Source organism: Zingiber officinale, chromosome 9A, assembly GCF_018446385.1.
Source record: "Zingiber officinale cultivar Zhangliang chromosome 9A, Zo_v1.1, whole genome shotgun sequence".
In the NCBI taxonomy this organism is placed as follows: Eukaryota; Viridiplantae; Streptophyta; class Magnoliopsida; order Zingiberales; family Zingiberaceae; genus Zingiber; species Zingiber officinale.
Window position 1 is genome coordinate 115,419,271 of NC_056002.1, and position 11,176 is coordinate 115,430,446.

An 11,176-nucleotide genomic window follows, 5' to 3' on the forward strand; every position below is an offset into this window, starting at 1 on the left:
ATACAACTCCTGCTGTATTAGTTACATACAATCATGCACATACAAAATAATGCCCTTGACATGTCCAAGGGTCCAATCACACACAACATCTATAAGCCATAATAGTTGGAGCCTACAACCACAAAGTTAGCACATCCTACTATTATCCTGCCTAAATTATGTATGACATGTGCATAACCTAATTTGAAAACCAAACACACAGAGGCAAACCCTAGCTCTGATACTAATTGTTGGTTAGTCCTAAGAAAATCGTACCGGTTCCACTGTACAAAATTTTTTTGTACAAGTGTCGAACCTTTCCTTAAATAACCTGTTGTGTTCTTTAGAAGTTAAATTATGAATCGTAGACAGAACTTAACATCATTAATTCCAAATTTAACTTATCTGTTCTTAATGGTTTAGATTTGAATCGCGGAACTTAACACTATTGATTCAAATCTACCTAAGTTATTAATTCCATAAATATTAATTTCTAAAATTGGCTTCCAGGACTGCATGGCGAGGCACATGACCTTCTTGGATATGGGAGCAACCACCACCGCCTAGGCAAAGCCTTTTAAGGAAAGCTAATATTTATTTCCTTAAATAACTCTAGGTTAACCAAAAAGAACAATCGAATCACAAATTCAAAAAGAAGAAAACACAAACTCGAAAAAAAACTATTTCGAAAACTCTAGAATCCACTACAACAAAAACTACAAACGACAACACCCCTACGACAACGGTTTTAAGAGAAAGCGTTGCGTATTTGCTCAAAGACAACGGTTTTTGCCAAAACCGTTGTCTTTGAACTCCCCATTAAATATAAAAGACAACGGTTTTGGCAAAACTATTGTCATTGAGCAATATTTTTTTTAAAACGACAACACTTTTTACAACGATTTTATAAACTGTTGTCTTTATCCGCCTTTTTAGCATTTACGACAATAGTTTTGAAAAAACCGTTGTAATTGAATTTGGTCATTTTCCCCCCTCGCTGTTTTCCTTTCCCTCGATGTTTTCTTTTCGGCGCCGTGTTTTTCCTTCGCGCTCCCGAACCTAAGGCAATTTTCTTTCCCTCTCCTCATACAATCTCTTCACGCCATCCCGTCGACCATTGGATCTTCCTCCACAACGGTGTGCTCTCCTCTCTCTCTCATTCTCACCCTCACTCTTGATTTATCTACCTTTGCCTCCTAAAGGTTTGAGATGAGCCATGTCCTTGGTGCGCTCCTTATATCTTCCCCTCTTCTGGCACAAGCCTGGACCCGCTGCCTGCGTGCCAATGCAGGTAGCGCCAACTTCGTCATTGACAGGAGCGACGATGCGGTCTTCATCACCTTCTCCGGGACGCAAGCCGTCGCTTCGTCGTCTGGCCTTGGCAGAGGGTTCTTAGAACTTGTTTCCCTATATAGCAACACACACGACATCTTCACACCGCTGGGAAGAGGCGAGGAGGATGACGACGGGAAGCCGCAGCCCATGCTCCTCCAGGCCAGTTCCCTCCGCTTGTTTATGAGCTTGTACCACACCTCCGAGTTCCAGGTTTGCGCTCGATCTTTTTTTCCTTCGATTAGGGTTTCCTCTGCTTCAGATTCAATCGAATTAGGATCATTTTTTAAAATATAATTCACCAAATCGTCTTAATCGTATCATTAATTGAATATGGCGATCATTTTCCACGAGATTTGTTCCTCTAGTTTTTCTTAATGACTTCTTAGATCAGAGAAGAACATGAAAACATACGTCTGTTTCGCATGTAAGCAAGCTTCTTCTGCAGGGTCTATAGCAGACTGCAAAGGCATCAGGATTTTAGCCATGGCATCCTTGTTTATTGTTGTTTCTGTTCATGTCTATAGAACTACAGCAGAGTCGGAGATGCATATTTCTACATTATATGCTCCAAGAAGACTGCCCATTTTCAAACAAAGAGAGTCAACAAGTTTAAGTCAAAATAGGCTAATTTTTCCATGCCTGGAGAAGGCAGCAGAATCTTTGATGTCCAAGTAAGTTTGATCTGCTTTCCATCATAAAATTAGCATGTGACCTCTTCTATACTCCTTTTGTTGTTTAGTTAGTATTAAGATAAGAAGTTCTGATTTTAAATCATTAATTAGTATTAGGATGGCGCCGAAGCCGCTGGACTACAAGTTGCTGAATGAGAATGTGAAGAAAGTTGCATATGTTGTCAAAGGGGAGCTTTACCTGCAGGCTTCGGAGTTGCAGAAGGAGGGGAAGAAGGTTATGATGCTTTCTCATACACAATTTTCGTTGATTGTGCCACAACATGATTTGAGTTAAATAGAATAAATTTTATTGAAAGAGACTCTTATTTCGATTCCTGAAAGATCTGACTTTGATTGTTTTTTTTCCATTCTTGTTATCTGGTTGAAGATATCTTCCTGGGTTATTTAGCACTGTATATGTTTGCTTTATTGCTTGTATCAAGATATGAAGTGCACATATGCCTTTGATTCTTTTTATTGTTAGCTTGTTGGGATGCCACTTGTGAGATTAAAATTTGAGGTTATAATACTGCACTCCCCTTGCAATTTATTCTTAAGAAACAAGATACAAGTTGGACTTACTTTCCATGAGATTGGTTTTTTTTGTTGTTTGCAGATTATTTTCACAAATGGCGGGAACCCTCATGCTCTCGGATAGAAGCCATTAACATTTCCCCGTCAGGTTTCCATTTTCTCTTTATTCTTTCTTAAAAACTACTTGTATCAAAGTGTTGATCATTCTTCTCTATTGCTTGACTTAAGGAACTCAGTGAGAAAAAATCATCTTCACAAGTCAAAAATTCCTTATACATGGAGCAATTTCTCCTTCTCTGTGCTCCCTGAGATAAAGAGACATTTTCCATTAGATTTCTCTTTTTAATGGTGTAATTTTTTACTTATACTATTCTCCAGGTGGTAGCATTGTGGCAAGCTCCATTTCTATTGGATGACACTAATGTCGGGCTTTTATTCCCAGCAGATGTCATTGCAAGAGCTAAACATTATCTTTCATTGAATTCGGGTGGTTTAGGTATTCACATATTCCTACAATTTTCAACTCGCAGTCTGCTTAAACCTTTTCCTTTTTGATGCAGTCTGTTTCTCAAGCTAAACTGCTTTGCAACTTGTTTCCTCTTGTTAACGGTGATCTGGAAAAGAAATGTATTCTGTACTTGTTTGTGCATTTGTAACCCAAGCAGTTTTTATGTTGGCCTTTTCATAACATTTGTGTCATATTCCAGTTTTTAGTTGTATCTTTATATGTAACAAACCCAAAACATCATCTGCAGGCCTTGTTATTTTTTTCATGTTGATGAGTAAATATTGTTTTAGTCATTCTGATAAGAATCTCAACTTTCTTTCGAGCAATCAGGTGCATATAGTGATTCTCGAGGACTTCCTGGAATTAGGAAAGAATTTACAGAGTTCATTGAAAAATCTATGCATGAGTTGGACTTTTTTATTTCTTCTTCTAACTCTTGACATTTTATATGGCCGATAAGTCATTTGCAAGGGATGTTCAATCGAACTATCAGATTATTAGAAGCAGGTATCGAGCCAGTGTAAGTCCATTTGCATGTCTAAATATCATTTTGTTTATCATTCAGCCACCATATTTTATTATCATCTTTTTTATGCCAGATATGTATTTGACGGTCAACCTCCAGAGCTGAAGAAATAAGAACTTGCCAAAAGGTTAATCTTTACAGTTTTGTCATTGTCCCCCTCCTTTTTTTTTGTTGCAAGATAATGATAATCTTTAAGCTTATTTTATTCTTTAGATATTTAAAGAGGAAAGATGCAACTAACGATCTGAACACAACAATTGAGGTCATTGCTTGTGCATAACAAGTACCTTTATTGGGACTCTTTAGTGTGCTAGAATTTCTTTTGCTGTCTTGGTTACATTTGTTGTTTGCAGACTGGTGATTTGGAGGGAATTGAAAAGTACAACAAAAGGACTGTCAAGGTAATCTTTGATATTGCTATTTTATTGGAAATTACCATGAGGATCTTATTGATTATGATGCAATCAACATAAAGTTAGCATGCTAATTATCTATTTTCTTCATATGTAACATAGAGTTTCTTTAAATATATTTTGAACTTTCAAATTACTTTCTTGAAGAATTTGATTCCAGTAGATGACTGTAGAGTTTTTTCACAAGTAACCAAGCCACATAATGAAGATTGTAAACGTCTCTTAAGACTAATGGGTGTGCCTACTATTGAGGTAAATTAGTCCACTTTCACTTATTGAATTCTTTATCCTTGCTACAAGAATTTGAACTAACAATGACACAATTTTACTTTCTCTTGCAAACATTTCCTAAAGTTGCATGCAATTGCTTAATATACAAGTATTGTATCTCTAGTTTTAGAAGCTAAACTCATCTTTCTGATCTAAAGGCACCCTGTGAAGCAGAAGCTCAATCCGCAGCTCTTTGCAAAAGTGACAAGGTAAAATGATGCAATGTAACACATTCTATTTTATTTTTTTTAACTTTAATATCCTAAACGTATTTGTTTGTTATCAATCTCTAGGTGTTTGCGGTTGCCTCAGAAAACATGGATACTTTAACTTTTGGGGTACCAAGGTGTCTCCATCATTTAATGGATCCTAGTTCCAAAAAAATCTCTGTGATGGAATTTGACGTTTCAAAGGTATATTTATTCTTCTTATTGTTAATTGAATTACTGTATTTATTCTCATCCTTATTTTTCAGGTTCTTGAAGAGCTAAGACTCACTATGGATCAGTTCATTGATTTGTGTATTCTCTCTGGATGTGATTATTGTGATAACATTAAAGGTAAACTTTCTTATGAGATATTGTACATTCAACAAGTTTAACATACAAGGCTAGTACTCTACTGCTTACTGTTTACGAAATTTGATAACTAATGTTCATTCAAATCTCTAGTATGATAATGCTTGTGTGGTTGAATATGGTGTCAGTGCTACAACTGTTCCATGTCTATGTTACTTGGACTTGATATAGTTCAACATGAGTATGATCGCAATCTCTGACATGGCTATTTTTACAAATTGTGCATGTGTTCAATAGTATTAGTGATTGTTCACTCTTAGTGTCATTATTTGAGTGTCATTATCCAAGTATCTATATCCAACGCAGATTTGGGCAGTTATGTCATGCTTTGGAAATTTTCATTTTTTTTTAAATGTTTGGTTGAAGGAAAAAAAACTCTGTTTCTACATTTGATGTTCCATGAAATAAATTATACACATACCTTTGCCCAATACCTCATTCTAACATTTGATGTTACATGACTCTTATTTAGTTGTTTCTGCATTATGCAAGGATTGACGGTTAAATTATATTTTGTGAATACCAGAGTTCTTTTGCTTTCAGACACAACCTTGATATTCCTCTTCCAATGTGTTACTCATGAATGCAACTAATTGAGAGAGGATTTATTATTATTATTATTAGAACCATATTTCGATAAGGCTCCTTGAGTCACATGGAGTACATTAGTTGGAAGAGTTTCTCCATTTCTTCTAGCAGTAGCTAACAGTTCTGCAACATGTACAAATAGATACTCAAAGATTATGTTCAAGGGTATATCATAAGTTTGAGTCAATGTAAAACTTGAGGAAGTTGCAAAAAATCCTCTTTAAACCAGTCATTAGTTGAAAACGTAAGAGAAGGAGGAAAATTTGCAATTGTCTATTTTTTTTCCTAACTGGATAAAAGTAGTTTTTTAGTTGCTCTCATTCTTTGGTAGTCATATTTATAGTAATTTTGACTACAACCACCTCAAACATGCAACTTCGAGTATAAAATGGCATGTTTCCTTGTATTGCTTATTTTCCAAGAATTCATGTTGTCATGTAGACTATAATCTGGAATTATGGAATTTTATAAGTTTTGTTGAATTTTTCTTTTGCAGGTCGGGCAATTCGTGAGGCTTGAGTTTTTTTGATGCAAGAAGTGAGCTTTGTTAGCATGTAGCTTGCCTTGCTAATTTGTAAATTAAAAGCGTGCCATATGGAGAACAACAAATGGAAAACATGTGATTTAATGTATATGGAGAACAGTAATGGAAAACATGTGTATTTTGATGAGTAACAACTCATTTTGTATATTTTTGTATATGTGTAGCTACAAGATGAATTATATATGGATGTTTATTTTGGATTTAATGTAGTAAATATTTAGTTTTGTATTGGTGGTTTGCTTATAGTAAAATAAGATTGGTTGTTTGGTATTAATGAACATTAAAGACAACAGTTAAAAATGTTGTAAAAACTATGTAAATCACAATGATTTTTTTTTTTTGAAAAAAGTGATAAAAGACAACGGTTTTATCCGTTGTAAAATATATTAAAACTATTGTAAAAAAAAGCAAAATGAGTAAATATTATCTACCACAATAGTTTATATCTGTTGTAAAAAGAGTCTACTACAACGGTTTATTTCTGTTGTTGAAATTAGCTACCACAACGGTTTTAAACCGTTGTCGTATCCTTCGTAGCTAAATTTTGAGCATATATACAACAACGGATAAAAACCGTTGTCAAATGTCTACAAAGACAACGAATTCAAAATCGTTGTCGTAGGGCAATACATTCTACAACACCCTCAGTTACAACGGTTTTTTGACCCTACGACAACGGATAATATCCGTTGTTGTTTGTAGTTTTTGTTATAGTGATCATATGCCTCTTGTGTTTGGTATTTCCATAAATAACTATACAAAGAAAACTAGTATGATGCGGAAAATAATTACTAGTTATACCTTTCTTTGTAAGCAAAATAACCTCTTGATCTTCTACCATATTCCTCTTCTAACCTCGGACGTTGTGTGGGCAACGATCTTCCGAGATGAGAACCACCCAAACCCTTCTTCTTCAATCAAGTTTCGGCCACCACATAAACTCCAAGAGATGTGAGGTTCGGCCACCACCACCAAGCTCCAAGGGATGCTAGAAACGAAGCCTTCTTTCTCTTCTTCTTCTCCTAGCTAGAACCGGCCACCATGGACTTCCCTTATGTAGATGCTGCCGGCCACAAAGGAGGAAGATAAAAGAGGAAGAAGAAGAGGAGACCCTAGGGCCGGCCACACCAAGGAGGAAAAGAGAAGAAGAAAAGAATAGAGTCGTCCACCATTAAGGTACCTCTACCCCCTCTTTTATAATCCTTGGTCTTGACAAATAAGGAAATTTTAATAAAAAACTTCCTTAATTCTTTTGCCATGAAAAAGAAAAAATTAATTAATTAAAATCAATTTTCTTTTTCCAAATTACTTGGCCGGCCACTTCCTCCCCAAAACAAGGAAAGTTTTAATTAAAACAAGAATTAAAACTTCCTAATTTGTTTCCGAAAATTTATAAAAATTTCTCCAATAATTTTTCCCTTCATGGTGATTTATAAAAAGGAAATTTTATAAATTAAAATATTTCTTTTAAACATGTGGATAATTTCCAAAAAGGAAAGTTATCTCTAAAAATTAAAATCTCTTTTCAATCTACAAATAAGGAAAGATATCAAATCTTTTCTTAATCTTTTGTAGAAACTAATAAAAGAGAATATTTAATTTTTAAAACTCTCTTTTAAATTATAATTATGGTTAAAAAGGAAAGTTTTCTCAAAATTAAAATCTCCTTTCAATCTACAAATAAGGAAAGATTTCAAATCTTTTCTTAATCTTTTGTAGAAAGCTATAAAAGGAAAAATTTAAATTTTAAACTCTCTTTTAAAACCATGATATCCACATAAGAAATAATTTTAATAAAAATCCTTTTTAATATTCTAGTGGCCGGCCACCTAAGCTTGGGACCCAAGCTTTGGCCGGCCACCAACTTGACTCATCCACTTGGTCTTGGCCGACCCTAGCTTGAGTTCCAAGCTAGCTTGGCCGACCCCATTAGGATGGGTAAGAAGGTGGGTATGTGGTGGGTATAAATTTCTATATACAAGAGGTTACGATAGGGACCGAGAGGAGGAATTAGTTTTGGTCTCCCGATGAAATTAAGCTTCCCGTGTTCGCCCCGAACACACAACTTAATTTCATCAATAATAATTCATACCACCAAAGAATTATTATTGAACTACCGCACCAATCCCAAATTACATTTTGGGCTCCTTCTTATTATGAGTGTGTTAGTCTCCCTGTGTTTAAGATGTCGAATGTCCACTAATTAAGTGAGTTACTGACAACTCATTTAATTAATATCTTAGTCCAAGAGTAGTACCACTCAACCTTATCATCATGTCGGACTAAGTCCACCTGCAGGGTTTAACATGACAATCCTTATGAGCTCCTCTTGGGGACATTATCAACCTAGATCACTAGGACACAGTTTCCTGCTATAATCAACAACACACACTATAAGTGATATCATTTCCCAACTTATCAGGCTTATTGATTTATCGAACTAAATCTCACCCATTGATAAATTAAAGAAATAAATATCAAATATATGTGCTTGTTATTATATTAGGATTAAGAGCATACACTTCCATAATAACTGAGGTATTTGTTCCTTTATAAAGTCAGTATAAAATAAACGACCTCTAATGGTCCTACTTAATACACTCTAAGTGTACTAGTGTAATTATATAGTTAAGATAAACTAATACCTAATTACACTACGACCTTCCAATGGTTTGTTCCTTTCCATCTTGGTCGTGAGCTATTGTTTATAATTTATAAGGTGTTGATAACATGATCCTCTGTGTGTGACACCACGCACCATGTTATCTACAATATAAATTAATTGAACAACTACATTTATCATAAATATAGACATTTGACCAATGTGATTCTTATTTCTAGATAAATGTTTATACCAAAAGTTAGGCTTTTAGTATATACTCTAACAGTGTAAGCCCAAATGTGTAGCCTTGGTAACATCAGTCCAAGTGAGACTTGGCAAGGATGAAGTCCTAAAGCATGGCCCTTGGCGGTGTAAGTCCAAGTGTATAACCTTGGCAACGTAAGTCCAAGTGTGACTTGGCAAGGATGAAGTCCCGAAACATGGCTCTTGGTGGTGAAGTCCTGAAGGCACGACCTCTTGACAAAGGAAAACCTGACAACAAAGGGCAAGGCGAATGAAGCTCTTGAAGGTAAGACATGAAAGATAAGAAAGTATCCAAGGGACGCGAGGTTGATGGAAGATGCTTGAAGGAAAGGTCAAGGTTGTGCGTGTTGGTTGCTACTCGGAAAGCCTATAGGTTCCACTGTACAAAAATTTTGTACAAAGGTCTGAACCTTTTCCTAGCTACCATGTGTTCTTTTAAATTAAATTTTGGATCGCCTGCGGAACTTAACACGTTTGATCCAAAACTTAATATATTTGTTCTTTTAGGTTTTGACTTGGATCTCCTGCAGAACTTTACACGTTCGACCCAAGTCTCCTTAAGTTATTAATTCCATTAAATATTAATTTCCATAATTGGTTCCCAGTATTGACGTGACGAGGCACATGGCCTTCTTGGATATGGGAGCAACCACCACCGACTAGACAAAACCTTTTATAGAAAGCTAATATTTAATTTCCTAAAATAACTTTAGGTTAACCAAAGAGAACAATCAAATCACAAGGAAAAGAAAAAAACAAAAGAACACAGCATCGAAAAAACATATTCGAAATTCTAGAACGTAAGCCTCTTGTATTTGGTATTATTTCCATAAATAACTAGCATGATGCGGAAAGAAAAATTACTAGTTATACCTTGTAGAAAAACCTCTTGATCTTCTACCGTATTCCTCTTCTAACCTCGGACGTTGTGTGGGCAACGATCTACCGAGATAAGAAACCACCAACCACCTTCTTCTCCTCCAAGCAAGGTTCGGCCACAAAGGAAAAACTTCACTAAGGAGAAAAACCAAAATATTAACCAAGCTCCAAGAGATGCTAGCTTTCTCTCCTTCTTCTTCTTCTTCTCCAAGTAGTATCCGGCCACCACAAGAGCTCCAAGGAAGGGAGAGATGTTCGGCCACCACAAGAGGAAGAGAGGGAGAGGATGGCTGGCCACACCAAGGAACAAAAGAGGGAGAGAAATAATAGATGTTGTGTCTCATGAAGGCACCCTCACCCCTTCTTTTATATTCCTTGGCCTAGGCAAATTAGGAAATTTAATTACAATAAAATTTCCTCAATTTCCTTGACATGATTTAATTGAGAAAAATAAAATAAAATTTCCCAATTAAAACTACATTGGCCGGCCACATCATTGGAGAACAAATTAGACAAGTTTCAATCAATAATTAAAACTTCCTAATTTGTTTCCGAAAATTTTAAAATTAAAATTTCTCTTTAAAAATCTCTACATGGTTAATAAAAAAAAATTCTATAATTTTAATTTTATCAATATGTGAATAATTTTTAAAGAGAAAATAAAATATCTCACCAATCTACAAATAAGGAAAGAGATTTAATCTTTTGTAGATCTTTTATAAGAGAGATATTTTAATTTAAATTCTCTTTAATAAATTATTTCTTCCACATAATAAAAATTAAAATTAAAATTAAAATTCCTTTTTAATTTAATTTGGCTGGCCCCCACTAGCTTGGGTTCAAGCTAGGGCCGGCCACCCAAATTCATACCTAGGCCGGCCCTAGCTTGTTCCCAAGCTAGCTTGGCCGGCCCCTATTGGGTGGGTATAAAAGGTGGGTATAGGTGGGTATAGAACTCTACAAATAAGAGGCTACGATAGGGACCGAGAGGAGGAATTGGTTTTGGTCTCCCGGTAAAATTAAGCATCCCGTGTTCGCCCCGAACACACAACTTAATTTTATCAATAATAATTCATTCCACTAGAGAACTATTATTGAACTACCGCACCAATCCCAAATTACATTTTTGGGCTCCTTCTTATTATGAGCATGATAGTCTCCCTGTGTTTAAGATATCGAATGCCCACTAATTAAGTGAGTTACTGACAACTCATTTAGTTAATATCTATGTCCAAGAGTAGTACCACTCAACCTTATCGTCATGTCGGACTAAGTCCACCTGCAGGGTTTAACATGACAATCCTTATGAGCTTCTCTTGGGGACATTATCAACCTAGTATCTCTAGGACACAGTTTTCTTCTATAATCAACAACACACACTATAAGTGATATCATTTCCCAACTTATCAGGCTTATTGATTCATCGAACTAAATCTCACCCTTTGATAAATTAAAGAAATAAATATCAAATATATATGCTTGTTA

The 11,176-nt window shown here is 35.4% G+C and overlaps 2 long non-coding RNA genes across 2 annotated transcripts; both read left to right on the forward strand.

The window, feature by feature from the left end:
* The first annotated feature begins 2,193 nt into the window (after window positions 1–2,193).
* Window positions 2,194–3,401, forward strand: LOC122018591. Its single transcript, XR_006121832.1, has 4 exons — window positions 2,194–2,220; window positions 2,602–2,667; window positions 2,898–3,015; window positions 3,358–3,401. It is a non-coding gene; the product is annotated as an uncharacterized LOC122018591 (long non-coding RNA).
* Window positions 3,402–4,582: 1,181 nt separating this feature from the next.
* On the forward strand, window positions 4,583–5,944 carry LOC122018896. Its single transcript, XR_006121944.1, has 3 exons — window positions 4,583–4,649; window positions 4,712–4,796; window positions 5,899–5,944. It is a non-coding gene; the product is annotated as an uncharacterized LOC122018896 (long non-coding RNA).
* The last annotated feature ends 5,232 nt before the right edge of the window (window positions 5,945–11,176 follow it).